This window comes from Ambystoma mexicanum, chromosome 10 (assembly GCF_040938575.1).
Source record: "Ambystoma mexicanum isolate Mex_15411 chromosome 10, UKY_AmexF1_1, whole genome shotgun sequence".
NCBI lineage: Eukaryota > Metazoa > Chordata > Amphibia > Caudata > Ambystomatidae > Ambystoma > Ambystoma mexicanum.
Genome location: NC_090932.1, coordinates 1,659,763,747 through 1,659,786,254, shown reverse-complemented (window position 1 = coordinate 1,659,786,254; position 22,508 = coordinate 1,659,763,747).

Genomic DNA, 22,508 nt, shown 5'->3' with positions numbered 1-22,508 from the left:
ATTGTTGTGAAGGTTTTCTTACCAAGTGATACTTGACCATGTGTGAATCCAGTCAGTTTGCATTTGTTTTTGGTACCATCTGCATTGTAACGTAGAAGCATTAGTATTACGTATTTACTATGTGTTTGTATTAATAAGGTGGAGCGATTATCCGAATTGCAGGTAGTACATAATCTACCATGGTTTGCATTTTGTACAAGTTGCTGAAATGGAATGGATTCACAATTAGGTATTGATATATATATATATATGAAGCGTTCATTGGGGATTTGTTTTTGTGTCACATTGTTGCAGAGAGTGCATGTATGTCTCCACATGTATGAAATCTGAAAGATTTCATTTATAGGTATGTTTGTATTTTCCACTACTTGTAGTAAGTACATTAGAAATTCTTGTGGATCTTCTAGTGAGTTTATAGTGAATTTAACCATTCCAGCACAGTAGTCCAATAGTTGTCTTATTCCATAAAACACTATACGTGTTGTCAGGATTGTTTGTTGCGTTTCTATGAAGTACTAACATTTGCAGACACAATTGGTCTGTACCGTGTAAGTAAATGTTGTCAACAATTGGTGGCAATTGAAATAGAATATTCATTGCTACATGTGTATAGCAACTTACTCCAACTATATTTGAGAGTTTAAATGGACCAGGTAGTTCTGTATTGATTGATTTTTTTTAGTTTGTCTTCCTTCTTTGACAATGTACCTGGTTTACTTTCCCTAATTAGTTCTTTTATGTTTGTGGTACTTGATGAAGTTTTAGTTTCTTTTACTCTCTTTGGAGGATTTGCAGTGACATCCTGTTGCATTTCTGTTTGATTTCGTTTTCTTTTACAATGTTTTACTTTTTGTGGAACAGAATATGTGTTTAGATGGGGGGTGTATAGTGAGCGAAGTCTATTGTATTCTAAAATGCAAGGAATATCAGAGTTTACTTTACTTGCATCAAAGTTGATTAGAAATAGACCGTCAAGTGTACGTAAGCGTGATAGTGCTACGTAGCTCATGCCTTCTTTAAAGACTGTGTTACCAATGTCTATCATTGCTTTGTGTAGGGTAAGACCTTGTGATTTATGAATGGTGACTGCGTATGCAAGAGTTAGAGAAAATTATTCTCTGTGTACATACATGTCTTTGAAGAGAAGGAATCGAGCTGTTGAGCATCCTATCCTTTTTACTTCTGAAAGTTTGCCAAAGAGAATATTGACAAACTGAATTTTGTTGTCACGTGGGTATGTTTGAAAGTCAACAACTGTACCCAGTGCTCCATTAACTAGTCCTTGTTCCACGTCAAGGTCACGTTTAAGCATTACTCTGCAATTTAAGGATAATTTTAATATCTTTTCCAACCCTGCTGTGTTGGATACTGAATTTTCTAAACTATTTAGTCTTGGTGTGGCTTGCTCACACATGGGTAGTGTCATACTATGTACATCTAGTTTGTCTGTGGCACTAATTTCCATTATTGGTTGCATTTCTTTATTTAACATTTTTTCATTGAATTTGAAACAGCTTGCAAGAGTTGGCATTAAGGCCATACAATTGACATTTTATGGGCTAATTGTTCCATAACATCTGTAGCACATGCATTATCGCCATAAAGTGCATGAATGTGCCGGGTTTTCAATATTGCTTGTGCTTCTTTAGATAGTATACCAACTCGAATACTTTTTAAGATGTTGGCATAAGTGAGATCTGCAGATTGCCGCATGTTTTCTGATAATTCTCTGTATTGGAAATGTTGCCAAAGGTTGAAATTTCCAATGCTGCCAACTCTTTTACGGCAGAGTTTGTGTCCTAATGTTTTAAAAATAGGCTCACCTTTTACTGGTGTCAATTGAAGATCTCCGAAAACAATAATATGTTTTCCTGCAAAGAGCTCTTTGTAGTTTGTGTTGAGTACTTCTTGTAATCTGAGGTGAATCAAAGCCAACATTAGGTTGGACACCATGCTCACTTCATCTATTAGTAGCATTTTCATTTGTTTTAATACTCTGCGTAGTTCCATTGCAGCTTCTGTAGAAAGTTTGTAATAGTCTAATTTGTTTTGGTGTTCTACTGGCAGGAGTAGTAATGGGTGTAAAATGAGACCGCCTATGTTGTAGGCAGCTAAACCTGTGGGGTCAGTGACAACAGCTGACAGTTTGTTGTTTCCCAATTGTTGAAGGAACTTACTGATGATTTTGATTAGGAATGTTTTGCCAGAACCAGCTTCACCACTGACATACAGTAGTATAGGTTTGTAATTTTGACGGGTGCATTCTTTGTTTTCATATTGTACACCATGTGCATTTTCTTTTGTTACTTCTTGAAAAATGCTACGTTGCTCATTGTTTAGTTTTGATTGTAGTATAGTTAAGTCTTCTTTATCTTCATACTGACACATGGTGTTTTCTACTTCTGTCATAGCTAATTCTGCCCCATTTGTTATTAGTGGTTCTCCCAGTGGTTCTTGGGTTCCTGTTAGAGAAGGTTGACTGTCAGGAGAGTCCTTATCTAGTTGGGCCTGCAGTGCTTCTTCGTGTTGCTGTTCATTGTGCAACATTGTTTTGTATTGTGTAAAGTTTACATCAGTTATAGTGCTTTCATTTGCTTTGAAAGCGTCTTCATATGAGTCATAGTTATCTAGTATTTTTTCTTCTTGTCTCCATGGTTTAAAGAGTTGTAGCAGGGACATGTAATATAGTTCTTTATGTTGAGGAGTCTTTAATGATAATTTGATATGATTAATTCAATTTGGTTTGGTGAGTTTTACTAAGCTGCCTTCACAGTTTGTCACTCTGTCTTTACCTTTTTTTTCATCAGGTTTAATATTATTTTTGTATGGGAAGTTTTGGGCTGTGTGGTATAGATACATGGTTTCCAAAGTATTACTTCTGTTTGGGTAGTATGTATCCAATAAATTGTTTTTTAAAATGCCTTGGCTGTTGGGATCATGTTTGGCTATTGTTTCTATATCTTTGTATGATTTTAGAACTCTTTTTCTAGATTTAGCGGGACCAAGACTTAGCGATACTATATTTTCAGATTCACCATACAATGCAGTACCAGTTAAACGATCTGCTGCTTCATAGGATCACCATTCTCTATGGGAGAGCATTTTTATGCCCAAGCTGTATAATTTCTGAGACACTGTTTTATCTGATGACCGGTCATTCCAGAGGTCTTGGAGCTCTGTTTTTTCTGCTTTGGTTAAGTATGCTGTAACATATCGTGCAACTGAAGTGGAATTGTCTGCAATCTACTGCAAATCTATGTTTGTATTCCATAAGTGGGCAATGATTGCATTGTAATCATTGATATATTTTTTTTCTTCTGTTCTTTTTATGTAATATGTATTTTTAGGTGACTTACCTTTAACACTATGTCTAACTGAAGAGATGAGGTTGTTCACTTTACCTGTATTTGTAACCGGTCTAGGGAAACCAAAGCAGCATTTGGTGTAGTATTTCCCTTTGTTTTTGTATTTGTGACGACAATATTTGCCACATTTGTGTCTTTGACATTGTAGAATTTGTGCATGAAGATCACTATTTGTGGCTTCTGATGGAATTTCACAAGTGACATATTTTTCAATAAACTGTAAAACAGTGGCATCACTGTCTTGACCAAATTTAGGAGCATCTTTAATCCATAAAAGCATGTGGATATGTGGTGCTCCTCTGGCTTGGTATTCCTTTCTCCAAAAGAAGTGTTGCACTTCTCCAAGGGGAGGGACAGTTTTGTTACAAATAAAGTGTAGCATAGCAATGAAGCGATGGTGAAAATATCTTGAAACATTAACAGGATCCAGAGAACAAAGTTCTCCAGGTATTAGTATATCTATGTTTGTTTTGTTTTTGTTTGATATGCGTTGGAAATCATGTAAATCTTCCCATACATATTCTGCACAACTTAATGTAACAAACCAAATGGGAGGGCCAAGGTTTCTGATCATACAACGTACATCTCCATGACGTTGAAACCAGTACTCTTTAGTACCACGCATATTTGGCAATAGATTTGTAATATTTGATTGTAAAACCTCATGTTTTTGTTGCACTTTTTGTAATAATTTTGTAGCTGACATATTTTGAAAGTGGGATCCTGATTTTAATGTGTGTGCAACTCCGTAACATAAAGTTGCTAGTTCACTTTCAAAGAGTAGGTGGAATATGTATTCAACATTTTGTCTAAATCTGGGATCTTCAGAATACATCCGTAATGAGTGGTATTCTGATGCTGATATTTGAATAGGTCTATCATCGTACCTTCCTCCTTTGCCAGTAGGAAAGAGTAGAGGAAAAGCACGTGCTTCTATACTTTTTTCCCATATGCTGATTGGTGATCCTTTTGTTTGACACATTTGGTATGTGTCTAGTGCATCTTCTATGGTGTCATTAGAGTGCAATGGATGAATTGTATAATGTTCTAAAGTATTTGATATTGTCGCAGGATCTAGGAGATCAAATTGACAAGCTTCTTGGGTCTCTTGAATTATTTCAGTTGTATCCTTCAAGTTTTCTTCAATATTAATTTCTTTGTAGTATTCATTATTTTCTGTAAGATATTGCAAGGCTTGTCTAACTTTATGTAAATCTACCAGCTGTTGCCATTTATTGTGTATTTTGTAGGTACTCCATTTACTAAGATAATTAAAGATTGCTGCATTGGACGTTGCACTCCTAGAATGTGCACATTTTCTTTTAGATCTAATGGTAAATACACTACTTTTCCACAAATACCTTTGACTAATTCAGAGGGAGGTAATTTAGCTGTTTTTGGTTGAAGGTGTATTATTGCTTGAATGAAATGGGTGTACTGTTTGAATTATGATGCTCTCATATAATTTAAGTTGTTGTAGGGGTTTTGGTAGTGGATATAATTCCAAATTATTTGTGATAGCACGTGAAGGAATTTGGTTGTTGTCAAGTTTTGTAGTGCAGTAACTGCAAAGTATTAAGAGGTCAGTAGGTAGAGAGCTAATTCAAACCATTTAGAATCTTCAATGTCTTATAATTTGTATGATAGGTCTACAGTTTTTGTGTTACTTTATAAAAAGTTCTGCGGCAACATACACACACGTGATTTGGTACTTCAGCTGATGTACTTTTAAATTTTAGTATTTCTTGTTTGTATGTGTGTAGTAAAAGGTTGACATGCGTAGAATTGTTGCTAATTTGGTTTAAACTATTTCATTTTGTAAGTGGCTTTCACTTCCAAAATATTTTTTCTGGATATAGTCGATTTCCTCAAGTAGGTCTTTTGCTGTACCATGTAGAAGAATGTTATTTAAATTGGCTAGTGCTAAAGCAGGACTTTTAGCATAGTGCAATTTATAGACTACATTTCTTATAGTTGAATGATGTGTTGATATCCTTTTGATATCATGGAAGGTGGTTTTGCAAATAGGTCCTGTAATGCAGGCCAATGAATGTCCTTGTAGTCCTGTGTACTTGCGCACTGGACAGGTTTCCATATGTTGCAGTAGTTTAATTTTGATTTTGTCTTTGCCTTTCACATATTGATTGAGGAATTGGCGTAAAGACTTGATATTTTTTTTGGGAATGGTACACATTGACGTGTATGGCCATTTGTACACTAGACGTTCTGATTCAGTTGAATGGAGAGGTAATTCTAAGTTTTCAGGGCATATTTTTGTAAGCAATACTTCTTGTTCCATTATGGTATTATTAACCTTTTCATAACCTCGACCACTGCTATGTATGGCAATTGTATTTGTTTGCTTTTGTTTGTATGCTTCTTCATTAAAGTATGGTTCTGTGCATGTAGTGTGACTCCATTCACCTCCGCAGATATTTTAAAGTTCTTTCTGTTGACAATTTGTTTATTGAGAAGTCTTTTTTGTAATTTAGTTATTAGTTTTGTTAGTGGTTTCATTTTGTTTAACACTAAAATAAATAACTTTCTTTTGAGAAGAATTGCACTGTCTATCAACGCTTCTAAGATTAATTTCCTACGATAGGTTTTAAGGGTTGAACCTGGTTTCTCTACTGTTTTTATAAGATTTTGAAGAACTCTGTGACAGAACATTTTGGCTAAAATACTTTTCTTGGTATGCTTACTTGACACTATGGGGGTAATTCATGGATTATTTGCGCCGAAAAAAATGGGATTTGTGCACCATTCTGCCCGCAAATTCCCATTTGTTAGACAGGGATTTGCGGGCAGAATGGCGCACAAATCCCGTTTTTTTTCAGTGCAAATAATCCATGAATTACCCTGTATATCAAGATTTATAGAAGCAGTTTTATCTGTAGTGATAGCTGATTTTTTGTTAATTGTTTTCTGGTTTGTTTTACATTTTGATAGAGGAGGCAAAGTTGCTGTACTTGAAACTTCTTTTGTTTCACTAAATGACTGTATTAGCTGTTTTGTTTCAACTGTTCTAATAAATTTTGCTAGAGATGGATGCTTATGTTGGACACTTCTATTTTCCTTTGTTCTGCTTCTGCGTTGCTTTCAACGGACTAGATTTTTGGTAGGCATTCTTTAGGGTTTGTTGAAAAAAATAAAGAAGGTATGGGTTGGGGTGTTCTGCAATGTATGTGTGCTGTGTGCATGAGTGTTTGAGTAAGATGATAAAGACGTATGTAATGGTGTGTGATTGTGCATTGGGCAACTACAACTAGTAGGGATGGGTATTCTTGAATTAATGTGTTACTAAACTGGGGTTCATATGACAGAAAAAAGTAAGCTAGTGGTGTGGAAGTACAAATAGTAAATCTAATGCTATACAAATAAAACAGTTGTTTGTTCTATAACATTTAAATTCTAGCGGCTGAGTTGGGTAATTTGTGTGTCGAAAAATAGGAATTTGTGGGCCACTCTGGCTGTAAATCGCTGTTTAAGAAATGGGGATTTTTGGACAGAATGGTGCACAATCTCTATTTTTAGGCACAGAAATAGCATGAATTAACCTTACGGTGTGTTTGAGTAGTAATACAAATATTATGCTGGTATTCAACTTACTTTTTTTCTAAAATGAGCAGGTTACTTCTTAGTTGTTCTTTGTACTTCAAATCCGGCTGCTTCTTTTCAGGAGAATGGTCTTCACTGCAGTTGTAAAAGAAACAAATTAGTAATTTTGTTTGTATATAGCACTGTTTTTAATTTAGACATTGATTTTTCTAATTGACATCCTCAGCGCCTTCCTCAAAACCATTAAAACTATCTTATTCACATAAGATACATCGCACCAGTTGAATACATATTGTATGTTCTTAATGAATAAACTGTATTGCAATGACTAACTGTAGCAAACAAAATATCTTTACTATGCCTTGTGAAATTCATAATGTACCAGTGAATACCACTGTTCCTGTAACTAAGCTCTTGCAAGTAATAGTGCCTCAATGTCATGTGCTGCTTGCACTATACAAATATAAGTAAATAAATAAATAAATGTTTATGTTACTGTACAAGTATTGTTGTTTGAGATTTGAACATAGTGTGTGCATGCAATTTTGTTTGACTATATGCAGTCTATATATTTTATTTAAAAATGTTACTTCAACATGATTTGAATATGTATGTGTAAAAAGAAATTAAATAGTATAAAGGTTTGTAAGTGACAGTTGATTTTAGGAGATGGAAAAAAAGACAGTAAGTTCATTTTACAGATTATACAAGGTAAAGGTCAGTTAATCTGTTTATATGAAACTAGAAGAATTGTACATGTACTGTACAGAAAATATGCATACCTGTAGTTTGTGTTCATGCATATGGATGTGCATGGAGCTGCAAGTAGAAATCTTGGAGACTTGTACAGTATTTCTTGGAGAAGGTGCTTTCCAATGAAATGACACTTGTACTCAAGAGAGATTCACAGTACATTTGCAGTGCTGATCTATGAAGATGCAGTTAGATGTAACGCTCTTCTATGTGATTGGTAGATGTAATGTGTCTTCTTAGCTACATCCAATGAGGGAATGGCACAGAGAGTGAAGTGGAAATGGTAGAAGGGCTGTCCATGTTACAATATGTCCGCGGACATGGCGGTAGTGCGCGGACATTGGGTGTTACATCCGGGGATTTTTGGGTTGGGAAGCCATGCAAATTAGAATGACCATAGAAAGGGATTGGTCAGGAAAGTTTAGTGGGTGTGTTGTGCCAGTAGAGAGTTTCGCAGATACTCTTTTTGCTGAGAGAAGAACAGATAGCTATGGCTGTGTGTTTCAGAAAACAGATTGTTTGGATTTTGGGAGATTCGTGGATACATTGTTTGAAGGTGCATGCAGAAAGCCGTGGAATAGCTGTAGATCTTGGATTTCCACATGTGGAAGTACACTGGCATGGTGTACGTGTAATGAAGTGGTTGGACTTGCTACCTCTCTGTGCTACTTTGGAGACAGAGCAACATCCAGATATAATTATAATTCATTGTGGAGGGAACAGTTTAGGACATGTGTCTGGAATTTCTTTGCAATTTGCAATGAAAGAAGGACTTGGGAAGGTCATGGACATGTTTCCAAATTCTCAAGTAATTTTTTCACCGATTGCGCAGAGACAAATGTGGCTTCGTTCTTCTTCATTTGGTCCACAAATGGAGAAAGCAAGGTGCAATGTCAATAAGGCTGTTTGTGCCTTTCTAAGAGATTTTGGCATGTCCTCTTTTCACAATGAAAACATTATGTTTCGTAGTATATACATTTTTCGCAGCTGGCAATCAGATTTTTCTGAGAAATATACAAAATGCAATGCAACCTTTTTTTGAATTACAGCATCCATTTTGTAGTAGGCGTTGAGTATTTATAATTTTTCAAACACAAACACAACCAAAAGGTTCTTTTCAGAGCCACCACTTCCTCCCAGAGAAAATTGCAATGGTTATGATAGGGTAGCACCCCAAAATTTTAGATGTCCCCGGACTGTCTGCGGACTGTCTGCGGACATTTAAAAAATACAAAGGGCCCTGCTTCATTTATTTTCACTTCTATTTTTTAACTGTGAAAAGAGCCTTATTTTTTTGATTGTTGTTGTTTTATATTTTATTTGGTTTTCTATTAAAGACACACTAGGAGAGGAGGGGAAAGGAGGGGAAAGGGGGGACACCAACCACGGGGATAGGAAAGGGGTGCTGAGAGAGGAAGATGTAGAGTGGGTTTTATTTGGGTAGTGAGCAGATCTTCGCATGCTCTGAGACGATAGTCTCAAAAGCACTGCGAAGTAGCTCCCCCCTACAGAGTACTGTGTCGCAGTACATACACACAACTGTGCCCTCGAAAGGTAAGGGTCATCAGCATTGTGTATGGCCTGTGAGGCAGCTTGAGGAATACGCTTTCACGCTCCTTGCAAGATACAACCCTGCGAATGGCCCCAGTGTGAAATGACCTTAGGTGTCGCTTCATGGTAGTGATCCCAAAACTGTACGAACCAAGCCTCCCGCGACTGAGTACCATTTTGCACTTGTTGCAGTTGACTTGGTTCGCACGAGCCTTAGGACCATTCCCATGAAGGGTAAATAACCGCCACACCCAAGACTCACGCCGAGTGCGGGTAGTAGGGAGTTCAACTACCTCATCCTCGTCATCCTCTTCTTCCTCCTCTGCATCCTCACTCCTGTTCCCCTCTTCAGGCCCTTGGGGAGGTGGTGGTGGTGGAGGGGGTGGGGGTGGTGTTGAGGCAGATGCAGCAACAGGTGGCAGCAGTGCAGCCATGGATGCCATCAGGTTCAAGATGGATATCTGCAGGTGGCAGTAAAATTTGCTGTGCTCTGTACAATAGCCAGAAACACAATGAGAATAAGCTCTAGGGCGTGGTCTTTTATAGGGGCGCTTGTATGCAGTTTGCGGACATGCGCGCTGTCCGCGGACAGATCAAACACAAAAAAAAGGTTCAAAAAGTTTCAAAAAGTATGTAGAAACTCAGGATTAGTATGTGGGACTTGTTCTATGGTGAGTTTTTATTGAAAATATTGTGGATTACTTGAAAATGTACTTTTAAATTGTTCAGGGACACGAACAGTGTCAGCATTCAGAACACACGATCAGCATGGGCGCGGTTACATGATCGCTTCGCGAACATGTCCGCGAAGGAGGCGCCTGTCTGCAGGACACCAAAGGCACGGACATTGGTTTGCGCATGCGCGTTGATGTTCTACGGACACTGTTCGGGTCCTGAAGTAATTAAAAGTGTGAAAGAAACAACAGGGTAAGTTAAAGCTCAGAGAGCCAGAGAGGCAATTGCCTTCCCAAACCGTAGGGAGATACTGATATACAGGGAACGGTTTACTGGAGAAAAGGTTCATCAACTTGCCGGTAAGGGCAAGACCAAACAACTAATGGTATTTGTATTGACCGTGGACCTGTTCTCTTGGACACAGGGTAAGAAGCTGGTCTGATGCAGGTTGGGAGTGGGGGCAACCAGCACAATTATGTGAGAGAGTGCGAGAGGGGAATTAAATCTCGTATTCTTAAATCTAGGCAGCTAGCGGTCACAACTGCAAAGATTGAGGCATCGAAATAGTCATGTAACTTTATTTTAACACTGATGACTAGAAAGTTCCTTGCAAAAGGGTGATTGCCCAGGGAGTGGTTTCGGTGATACCAAATTATCACTTAAAAATGCACTGTCCCACTTGTTGTGGGATGGGAAAGCCCATGCTTTTTGGGTTTTCTCTCAATTTCATGCAGTAACCCCTGTTGGTCTTGGGGGTATCATAAAAATGTTGTGGTGAAGCCACAACAGGTGAGGTCGACCGGTTTTGATGGTTCGTGAGTGATTACCGACCATCTTCTTCAGGACAAGATCGATCTTCATGTGCTACTGAATAGTGTCTGTCCTCTTAATAGGGCAGCGATGACAGGCTGCAAGTGGATCCTGGAAAGGATGGCTGGGCTATCCAGGAGGTCCGCTGGGAGCAGAGAATGAGCTCTCTCCAGTGGCGTACCTGAGGAGAATCGGGGCAGGCACTGAAAAGCTGCAGCCTGCTCGGTCCCAAGGCTGTGGGTGTGACAGACACTATTCAGTAGCACATGAAGATCGATCTTGTCCTGAAGAAGATGGTCGGTAATCACTCACGAACCATCGAAACAGTTTCAACTTGCATGCAAATATTACGGAGAGGTATAGTGTTCTAAGGACACCCCTATGTCGTTTATTTACGAACATTATGGGGCACATGATGTGTTCTTAGAACAGTTTCAACCTGTCTACAAACAAAACGGACAATCATACCGTTCTCAGGACACCCCAATTTTGTTTATTTACGAACATTTCAGGACACCGCAAGTGTTCTTCGAACAGTTTCAACTTGCTAGCGAACAGTACGGACAGGTATAGTGTTCTTCAGGAAACCTCCATTTTCGTTTCTTCACGGGCATTCCGGACACCCGTGCTGTCCGTGGACACCTAAATTGCTTTAAAAAAAAAAAACATGAAATGAATTAGAACACAATATAAAAATGTAACTTTATTTAACATGTATGATTAATTTATGACAGAGAAGGTGAGGCAGCAACTGAAACAAAAATAGGAGAATTAGGGGTTTCAACAGGATTTGTATGACATGAAGAAGGTATGGAAGTCTCATCAAAACGTTTTGGTTCATGGATAGGGTTTGGGGATAATTGACTGGGATATGGTGAGGGGGGACAGGTACATGTGGGACAATGGTATGTGGTCTTTTGTTTAAAATGATCTTCCACAAAGTTTTTTAAATTAGTAAAATTAGCCAACAGTAGATCATTTTTTCTTGTATGCTGTGAAGAGTCTTATCCATAACATCTTGTTCTGTAGTACTTTCTATGTTGGTATGCTCTGTACAAGAACAAATATATATGTTAAATGTATATAAAATAATAATAATTAAATGGTATATATTGTAAAGTGTCCACCATTAGATTCCCTATCTTCTGACATTTCCTCATGTGGGAAATGCTCTTCTAGCCACTACAGAGTACGAGACATTTCTGTGAGAAAAAAAAACATAATATCATTTTTTTTATCTAATACAGAAAATGTATAAATATATGAGTAGAATGCAGTACACTTACTGTTTCAGGTAAGGTATGTTGTAAGTGGTCTGTAGATCTGCTGTTGTTCTTGGTTGTGGAGTGTCTGTGAGGTAATTATGTTGGAAGCCTATCTTTCTTCTTTTGGTATATTCCATTTTAGAACATATTGTATTTAAATGAATGGTTAGTGTGTTACATATATGGGTTACACTTCTTATGTATTACTACATATAATGTGTATGTGTGCTGGTTTGTGAATTTGTAAAATGTTAATATGTTATGATATAACAATTAAATATGCCCCCCAGAGTTTTTGGGTAGTGGTGCTGTTGTCCGAACATGTCCGCAGACATTAAAAGAGTTTGCAGACATCAAACTCAGTAGAGGGAGTTCAGTATGTTCAATTTGACATGTACATAAAGTCAGAGTTATTATTATTAAATTGTGCTACTAAAAACCTATGAAATTCAGTGAAAAAACCTTGTTAAAGCTACGTTATGGTTAAGTTGCGCTACTAAAAACCTATGAAATTCAGTGAAAAAACGTTGTTAAAGGGACGTTATGGTTCCAAGTAAAACCGAAAAACCCCTGAAATACGCCAGTTATGGTATGGTAAGCAACCATAACTCGCTCCACCACCGTGCACTGCTAAGACTAACACCCATGACATCAAAGATGATATCACAAATGTCATTGATGACATCACTGATGACATCACATGTGTATTTACTTTTCATAAAATATGTGTACAAGGGATTCTTATTATAATGTTGAGAAAAAAGTGTCAATGATCATTGCAATACATATCATACCCTAATTAGTGCAGTGAACGATGCATTGATATAAATAGCATTCTATTATTGGGTTCTATTTAGTATACTAAGCTACTCATGCAGAGACACAGCATTGTGTGCAGCGTACAAGATGAAGGTATAATATTCATAATGTTGATATGTTGAATAATGAAATGATAATTGTTTTATTAATAGATTTTTGTGTACTTTGAAATATGTAATAAGTAGCTAATAAAACCCATGTATTACATAATTGCATTACTACAGACAAAACACAAAGAGACAAGAACACATACAAATATGGGTATATACAGGGAAAGTGAAGTTAGCAAAAAAGCAGTAGTAGCAGAAACAGTTCATAACCTAACTGATTATTATCATGTAAATACATGATTGCTCTGTTTCACATCTGCTATTTACCCTATGTATATGTATCACATGATGTGATTGGACCCTAAGGAAAGTAGTGTGAGTAAAATGTATACAAATATGACCATATACAGGGAAAGCACAGCCATAAAAAAACAACAGAACTATCAGAAAATGCTGATAACTCTATTGATTATCTTTATGCACAGAAAGGATTGCTGTCTTTCAAGCTTGTATCTTCCCCTATGTATATGTTTCATATGATGTGACTGGACTCTAAGGGAATTACTATAAGAACCTACTGTAAGAACCTACTTGATATGATATGGCATTTGTAACGCGCCTATACACAGGTGTTTCAAGGCGCGAAGGATAGGTCTACAAATAAAATAACATTTTTAGTTTCTGACTGTTACTGAAGAAAACCATGTAGCCTAGATATGTCAGTAAAGGAAAAAAGAATGAGCCAGACATGTGATGTCATCAGTGATGTCATCAATGAAATTTGTGATGACATCTTTGATGTTGTGGGTGTTAGTCTTAGCAGTGCACGGTGGTGGTCCGAGTTATGGTTGCTTAGTTTACCATAACTGGCAAATTTCAGGGGTTTTTCGGTTTTACTTGGAACAATAACGTCCCTTTAACAAAGTTTTTTCACTGAATTTCATAGGTTTTTAGTAGCGCAACTTAACCATAATGTCCCTTTAACAAAGTGTTTTCACTGAATTTCATAGATTTTTAGTAGCGCAACTTAACCATAACGTCCCTTTAACAAAGTTTTTTCACTGAATATATATATATTCAATAACTTCCCTAGCAAAGTATAAAAGGTGCCCACCTTTTAAGCCCAAAAATGTATAATGAAATATAAAAAAAAAAATCCAAACATGAGACATGCGCTTTAATGGTACTTGTATGTGTTCTTGCGGGGAAGCGTCTGCATTGGAAACATGACAACCTGGTGTGAAATCCTAGTAGCTGAACACTTGAGCAAGCACACTTTTTTTAATGCTGGCCTGAAAAACACAGCACCGGGGTTGCGTCCACACGTTGAGAAAAGTGGGCGGATGCTGCCCACCCGCATGGATCGACTTGTGTCCTGAAAATCAGTACAGAGCCAGAAGCAGAGAAAATATCTCCTCCAGTCTCAAGGATGACAACCTCTCATGTCACATCATTGGTAAATAGTGTGGTATATATTTACCCACTCAGCTATATTTCCTTCCATAACCAAACTGCACTTCAGCAGAAGCCGCAAAATGGCTGTGTTGGCTCCTGTGAGCACCACTGCCTCACACCAAAACTGTGTTTTCAGTTACAAAAAGATGGCTGCACCATCTTGCCAAGCACACATCGGGCAGGATGTAACAAGGGGGCACACTGAGGACACCTGGCAGTGTGTTCTTACTGGTACAAAAGAAGGGGAATGGAAAAGCAGCGCTGCTTTGCTGCAAGTGCAAAGTTCCCATTGAAAAAGGGAAATATTTACATTTAAAAATAATGCTGCTTTGATGCTCTTTTTCCTCTGCTCCTCATCACAATACTTTTATTAATGAGACCATGCCATGCTTATCCACCTTCACATTGTTCTCTAAGCAGACAAGAGCAGTATTCCTGAATGACAGGCTGTTGTTCATATCTGAAGAGATCAAAAGAAGCTTTACTTCAGCTAAACAAGAAACAGTTTAATTTTGGCTACAAAATGTCAAGGATCAATGTATCCAAAAAGGCCCTGGCTCTCTGGGCCTATGTTAATTTCAGTGCATCTGTGTTGTAACCCATTGCTGCATAACAGAAGCTAACTATGGCTACAAAACAATGTGGGAATTCAGATGGAAGAGTAAAATCGAATTTGCAAGAAAATTGTCAGCAGTCACCACACTTTTAAAATGTACTTTTGCAAACTGAGAAATATTATTTTTTTAAAGTGTATGTTGGATAAGGCCCTGCCCTTATCTGGCAATGTGAAGGGGTTTTGTGCTGTGAAACAGACATGGGAGATCTAATTCAACAAGGCTTTATTCTGATGTATAACACAAATAAATCCAATAAGTAATTAAATTGCGTTGGTTGATGTGGGGGAAATCAGCCCAACAGGTTTCTGCTTGGGGGTTGCCAGCAACAGAAGGCCCCTCACAGTAGATGCTAGAACACAGAAGTGATAATTGATTCCTTAACAGATTTTCGTCTGGGCTGAGGCCTCTTACAATGGAAGTTCCAGGACACCAACCTGTGAAGTGGAAGTGGCCAAAAACCTTCAATCAAACTGGGAAAACCCTCCCCAAGCTGGGGGAAGGGATAGTTGGAGGTAGCTGAAGAGAAGAGAAAAAAATGGTCCCAGTGAAGGACCAAGGATGCCCATTTGTTTCAAAAGACTATTTTATTAAGAAACATTGATGACAGCTATTTTTGCAATAGAAATTTGCAGGAATGTAAAAGTTGGCCGTTTTAATGTAATTTTGTCGGTTTTAATTTAAGACGTTGTAGCCTTTACTGCCACCTTGGGAACAGAAATGCCAGAAATGGGTTATTCCAAGGAAAGTACATAATGCCAATGTAAAATTCAACACTGGCATGCCTAGTGATGATCCATACACACGTGTAAAGTTATAGAACTGTAGGCTGAATATTGCACACTAAAAATGACAAAAAATTAGTAGAAGGGCAAAACAATGTCTTACAAATTGTAGAGTCGGGGTAGCATGTTCTGCATGAAAATATGTAATCTGTTTATGTAATTTGTTAAGATGCCCCAACTGTACAAATGTACCATTTATGGCACAACTGAATTGTAGCTATAGTAACTATGGGAGGTTCTGGACATTGTAAAACTGACATCATAAATCTGACCTCATGCCCTTCAAACCCAACCAGCTGAGAGGAAGGTAACAACTATCACAGCTGACCAATCCAGTTGTTTAGAGGCATGCTTAGCTAAGCCTGCTCTGCCGTATAATTCTATGATGTTACCATGCTCTATAAAAAAGGTGGCTGGCAAAACTCTGGACAGACTCCTTCCTGAATTACCCGCGCCTGCGTTCCTGATCTTCTATATGCATTTTGCCAGATTCCAGATCCCACTGCAATGCCAAAGCATAGTGTCATGATTCCTGCCCCTCATGTCCCCAGCCCTCCAAGATGTAAGGCTGGAGCCAGGCCACGATCACCTACATGGCCCTCAAGGGCCTCTCCATCCCTCCAAAGACCTACTTGGAGTCAGACTTGGCGCTTATGACACCAGACTCACTCACTCCCATAGGATAACATTGGAGATTGGACTTGTAGTGCATTGATGGGGACAAGATGGATGCCCCCACATATTTTGGTTCCCAGAACAGCATGTGCAATCTAGTCTTTTGGGTGTGGTTCAGCCCAGAGACACCTGGGATACCCAGAGACTATTTAAGCCACGCCCAGGCTGAGAAACATGCTTTGCATTTTCTGCACCTGCAGCGTGACACTAACCGTGTTCGGATCGGTCTCCAGTAGGTCTGCATCTTCCTTCTGCGCTCAGCTCCTGCAAGAACAAGAACACCGTTAGGAACAGCCTTACCTTGCGACGCTTCTGCCCATCATTCATCGCTCCTTCTGTTCTGCAGGCATCTTCGGCGGTGTCATTCCCATCCCAGCACGCTGCTTCCTGGGGAAAAGGGAAAAGAACAGAAAAAAGGCATTAGTAAGCATTCAGCAAATCTTCGCTTATTTTTAAAGACTGTACGAGCTTCAAACGCTTACCTGATTCCCAGCCGCTCCGGGGGAACTCTGTCTCCGGAACTTCTCATCCATCTGCAAGAGGAAAAAGACACTCCAGGTTAGCGTGGAAACATCTAGAGATGCCGCACACTGCGCTTAATCACTGCATTTCTTCTTCGTAACCGGCATCCACGCTGAAAAATGTCGCAACACCTAAAAGACACAGAAAAAGAACTCAGTTCAATACAAATACGAAAGGGTCGCATCGTGCATCATGCTCTCACTCACCTTCAGCGCTACTCATCTCAGCAGCACGTCGTCATCCCTGGACGCCGGCCATCATCTAAGGAAGGAAAGGAACGAAGTTAGAGAACTGTTCAAAAGACTCATTATACTTACATGTCGGACTCTTGCCAGTGAAGTAACTAGGCAGCAACGAGCCCGCATCAATCAACGCGCCCCTGCGCTGAAAGCAGGATGAAGAGCACACTTTCCAAGAAAACAAGGTGAACTGTGGATCAAAGGGAAGGGTTGGACCCCAGGGAAGAAGGGGTTCAAGCACACAGAGACAATAGGGAGGTAAACTCTACCAATCCTGTGTTTCAGGCCCAGTCTCCAGTCGAATAGACTCCAGGGAAGGGTTCAAGGTTGTAAGAGGTCAGAACAGGCTGAGTGACGTCCCCGTGGATACCAGGTGAGCGTTATACATAGCTGATTCCAGATCCCATTGCAATGCCAACGCATAGCTGATTCCAGACCCCACTGCAAAGCCAAAGCATAGCCGACTCCAGACTCCACTGCAAGGCCAAAGCATTGCTGACCATCCCAGCAAGGCCTCAATCCAGAGATCCCACTAAAAAAATACCGATAACCAAAGTGAAAAGCTGTGGTGTTCTTTTGGGAAGCATCCTGAAACCAGACTGGCTTTTTGCCCGCTAACTGCATGCCGGCTGCAACTTTGCCATCCAGCTGTCCTTTTATCCGGTGACCAGACAAGCCCAGCTGTTGTTCTGCTAGGAGTGTCCACCACTACCTGGTCACCCGAGTCCTGGAGTCCAGAACCAGGTTGACTGTTCCTAATCCCAAATTTAAGAGCAGACTGTGAGTATCCCCCATCCCATAACCCATAGCCTACCCCTTCTTGACTTTCGTCTTTGTTACACTCTCTCAGCAACCCTATCCATACCCTGATAACTTGTATAGACTGTTCCAATTTTCTGTACCCCTGTTCTTGTTTCCTAGTTTTAGCGCAACTCTTTTATTCACCTTATTTTGTAACTCGTTAGTAATATTTGGAGTAATTGAAATGAATTCCCACCAAGATCAGAGCCCGGCAGTAAAAGGTTGACGTCGCGAAGCATTCTTTGAAGGTACTGTGGCTTTCTTTAACAATATAGTCTAAAGAATTTAGTTTACGTAACATTTGCCTTTCATTTTTAAAACTGATTTTCTCTTTTTCACTGCTCTATTTTCCTAAAAACAAACCGTATTCTACCTTCCAAATCTCTCTCAATTCACCAGCGATAGCCCTCCTTTCACTTCTATATTGTCCATGTGCTGTGCATCCATCCCCCTGCCCAAAAAACGCATTCCAATTCAGTGCTCGTCACCTGTTTTAAAAATAAAAAACGTTTTTGCATTTAGAACCAGAAAAAAGGCAACTTTTCCATGTGTGAATTCGTCTGCACTGGGTTTTCAATTTCAATCTGTTTTGTGAACTGTATACTTTTGTGATACCTTACCTGATGGCTGATAATGAGATAACATCCCTTATACTGTACTATGATAAAACATATGTATACCATTCTTTAAACACACACATCATTAATTATTTTACAAAATCTGAGTGTCATTGTAGGCCTTATTATGTGAGAGAAGGTCGGATGTTGATTCTGTTTGCTGCCTCTTATCCCTTGACTACCTGCTGCTTCTTTCCATCCACTCACAATTCGAACATCTGTGGGTTAAGGGAACATTGCAGGGGGAAACCTTACCTTGGGTACTATCTATCCTAATTCAAAAAGTGCTCCTATTCAACTTGTGCTTTGAATATGTTCTACTAGAAGGTTAACCAAGTGCAATACTTCCATTTCCATTGTCATTATCACCCCATTGGTGATTGCTGCCCAATATTAAAATTTGTGTGATTTTTGTGAATTTTAAAAATAAATAAATATTGTATTTTCAGCAACCGGCCTGGTTCATGTTCCATTGTGACCCGGCGTATTTGCAAAAGGGCGTGTGAGACGGGTCGGGTACCGGCTCAATTTTTATTCATTGAAATTAAAGAAAAAGTATTCCTCTTGAGCACCACATCCGAGGCTAAAACCAAGTGTCCTGGTCCAGTGTGTGACGCCCGATTGGAAATAGTCATGGCTCACTTGCATGCTTCATGTATAATGTGAGGAAAATGTTACATTCTACTTAAACGCTTTTTGGCTTGGTAAAATATAAACATGTGAAAATAAGGCAAATGACTAAAACAGTTTTGTGCAATATGTTTAATTGTGCTGGAGGAAGGCACAGATTTTTGGCAGGTAACCGCTGCTTTGCATGTACTTTCAGCCTGCACAGGGAATCAGCGGCACCCTCGGGGCGGGGCCCTAGCAGGTGCGGGGCCAAGTGCAGCCGCACATGCTGCACTCGCCTTGTGACGGCCCTGCTTGAAGAGATCTGTGTTCATTTATCAGATCATAGTATGCAATGCTGGTAAGGATGAAGACAGTCTTACCTCTCTCTCTGAGTTTGATAAAAAAACAAAAATCATACTGCCAGCAGGTAGCGCTCATTATAAAAACTAGCAGAGAATCGGTGTAGTGCTGGCCTACAGCTCAGTTTCGCTAACTGAAGGGATGAAAACATTGGAAGACACCCCCTACTTCAGTGTTAGTGGTTGAGACTACTACAATTTTGACAAATTCGAAATTGGAACCAAAATGTTGGGGCTCATATCTCGGCTTTGCCACTGGGTGATATTGTGATCCTGGACAAATCATCTTACCTCTCTGTCTAGTCCTGTGTTGTCTTCTGTGAAAAGGTTTGCCTCTCACATTCTGGTGCCATTGTTTTTCCCAGAGTCTGCTCTTTTCTTTTCAAGTAGGGCAGTTGAGTGGACTGAATGCAGAAGAGAACTAATCACTATGAACAACAAACCACACGTCTCTGTGCTGGGTGCATTTAAATCTCTTTAATACATGTGAGATTGTTTGGGCTTGCATTACTTAGTATTCTGGTATTTGTATACCTTCCTTGATGACTGTGATGCTGGAAATGCATCGGAGGGACAGAGCCTCCGGATCCTTGTCCTTTACTGTTTTTATCGTGGGTTCTGTCGTGTTTTCTGCACAGGAGTTCATGTGGGACTCCTGGCTGCACAGCTCTCCCCTTTGGTTTGGTGTACAGGCCCATGGGATACCCTTATGGCACCCATGGGCGGAGGTACAACCCTGTGCCCCTAGTGTATGTGGCCCACAGAGCAGGGTACGGGCTGGTAGCAGCTCTGTGCTGAATTGACAGGTGCCCTGAGCGTCCTTCATTTTGGGATGCCCAGGTCCTGTCATTGGAATCAGTAGATTCCTGATGGAAACAAGATGGCCCCCGTGGCCTCTTGCCTTCCATCGCCTGTTACCTCGTTTTCCCAAAGTCCTGGGAAGCCCTGACTCTGTCCCTTCCCCTTGACTGGCTGTTGGATGGACGTCCATATATGGTGTTATTGGGAAGTCCAGGCCAGACTGGCTGGAGCCTTCCCAGTGACTGTATGTTGTGGGTACACCCTGTGTGTGGGACCTGGGTGAATGGAGTGTGTGACCAATATGCACTTCTTGTTGGGGATTCTGGTTTCTGGTGTTTGACACAATGACTGAAACAGCCCTGCCCGAAACTGGTATGAATGCAGTGTGAAGTGTTGAATCGCTGGGTACTTGTCTCAATACACATAACCTGTTGTGAGTGTCTGGAGAGAAGTGAATGGATTGAATACACTATGCATCTGATTGTCTGCCTGCCTGCATGAATGCCCTTCTGACCGATTGGTTGCCTGAGTGTGACCCAGCAGAATTAATGGGAGAGCAACTAGTATAGCTGGGGAACTCTCACTGCTAGAATTTGTGTTCAGAAGCTGAAGTCCAAACTACAGAGAGTAACTGGAGTAAAACTGAAGCTTAACCTTGAAGTCCTGATGGAAGAGAAGCCTTGCTGTTGCTCTACTTTGTCGATCTGAAAGCTGTTGTGTCTCCAAGGACTGACCCAGAGAGGACCTGGTAAGGCACCCTCTTCCCGAGCTACAAGGGACCATCGTGCACCAGCTGATCTTTGCCAAAGCTCCCTGGTAGACAGACCTATGACAGGCTGCCGACCGGAGATGGGGACTGCCGCAGAATCACAAAGCGAAGCACCCAGACTGTTGTCCATCACCATCCCCGACCGCCATCGCCGACCGGAGCCGCTGTGCTCCCATTGCCTAAGAACTTCATTTGATCCACGGACGCTCTCGCCTGCATCGTCGACCGCTTTGTCCCGCCGGAGAAAGTCGAGGCCACCGCCGCGCTGAGGAGCATCCGCCGGTGGGTTTCCCCCCACCCAAAGACCACAGAGACACTGACAACTCAATGCCCTTGCTGGGCCACAGTTCTTCAAACTCTTTGCGGTCCAGAACTATCGACACCGAGGTGCCCCGCACGCCTCTTTCTTGCAGGACGCCAATGCTCCGTCATCGACGAGCACCACTAGGAACGAAGCTGCCGCTTCGCTGTTGTCATTCAACCCTTTTTCCTTATGGGATCTCAACGATCCGTGGCTCCTGTTTTAAAGGGAGTCGCTCAAGAAGGATCTGTTGACGACCCGACAACGAACTCTCTGATTCCAGGTACATTGGGGTTGTAGAGCTATTTTAGAAGGAAATAAGACTTCTAGCACAATATGTGGACTGGGCTTGTGATATGTCTTTATTTTGCAGGTTGCCCAGGTGGGGGGATCTCCACACAGAACTGTGTCTAACGGTAGAGGCCAGTATTCTGCCTATTGTTCTCACCATCTTGCTTTCCTCCTATATCTATTGTTGGTTTCCTTTACAAACTGATTTGTGTGACATTTAACCATACAGTTGATGCACTTTAAAGAGATCTAATAGTAATTGTGGTACCACGTAGAACTGTATATTTACCATTGTAGATCTACGGAGCACAAAGTGAGTTATCGTGATATTGTACATAACTTTGAATATTAATTATATAAAGACTGTGTTTTAACTAATACAGTGTGTGGACATTCCTTTGTGGGGGCTTGGGGACTACACTGTACTTAAGAACCAGCCTGCATCACCTCCTGAGAAGCTAGGCCTTGATTGCTCGACCGTGTACCAATAATAAAGAATCTTGGCCGGGGTCATCTGTGGCTCTCCTCTACCATATAGAGAGCAGAAGTACAGACACCCCCCTCCAGTCTTTACAATGGCGAAGAAAATTAAGCTAAAATGATTCTCCTTTTTCATATTTTTATGTCATTTCTTTCTGTACATGTTCATGTTGAGTTATTATGTGATTTGTGTGCTCTTCAAGAGAGAATCAGATAGTGGCATGGAAGTTGCTGGCCCACCATTGGCTGCTACAGGCCAGTTTAGCCTTTCCACTTTAGGCCACAAAGGTAAGCATTTTCAGCATGTTGGCTCCAGCCCTGAGGTGTCCAGCAACCATAGG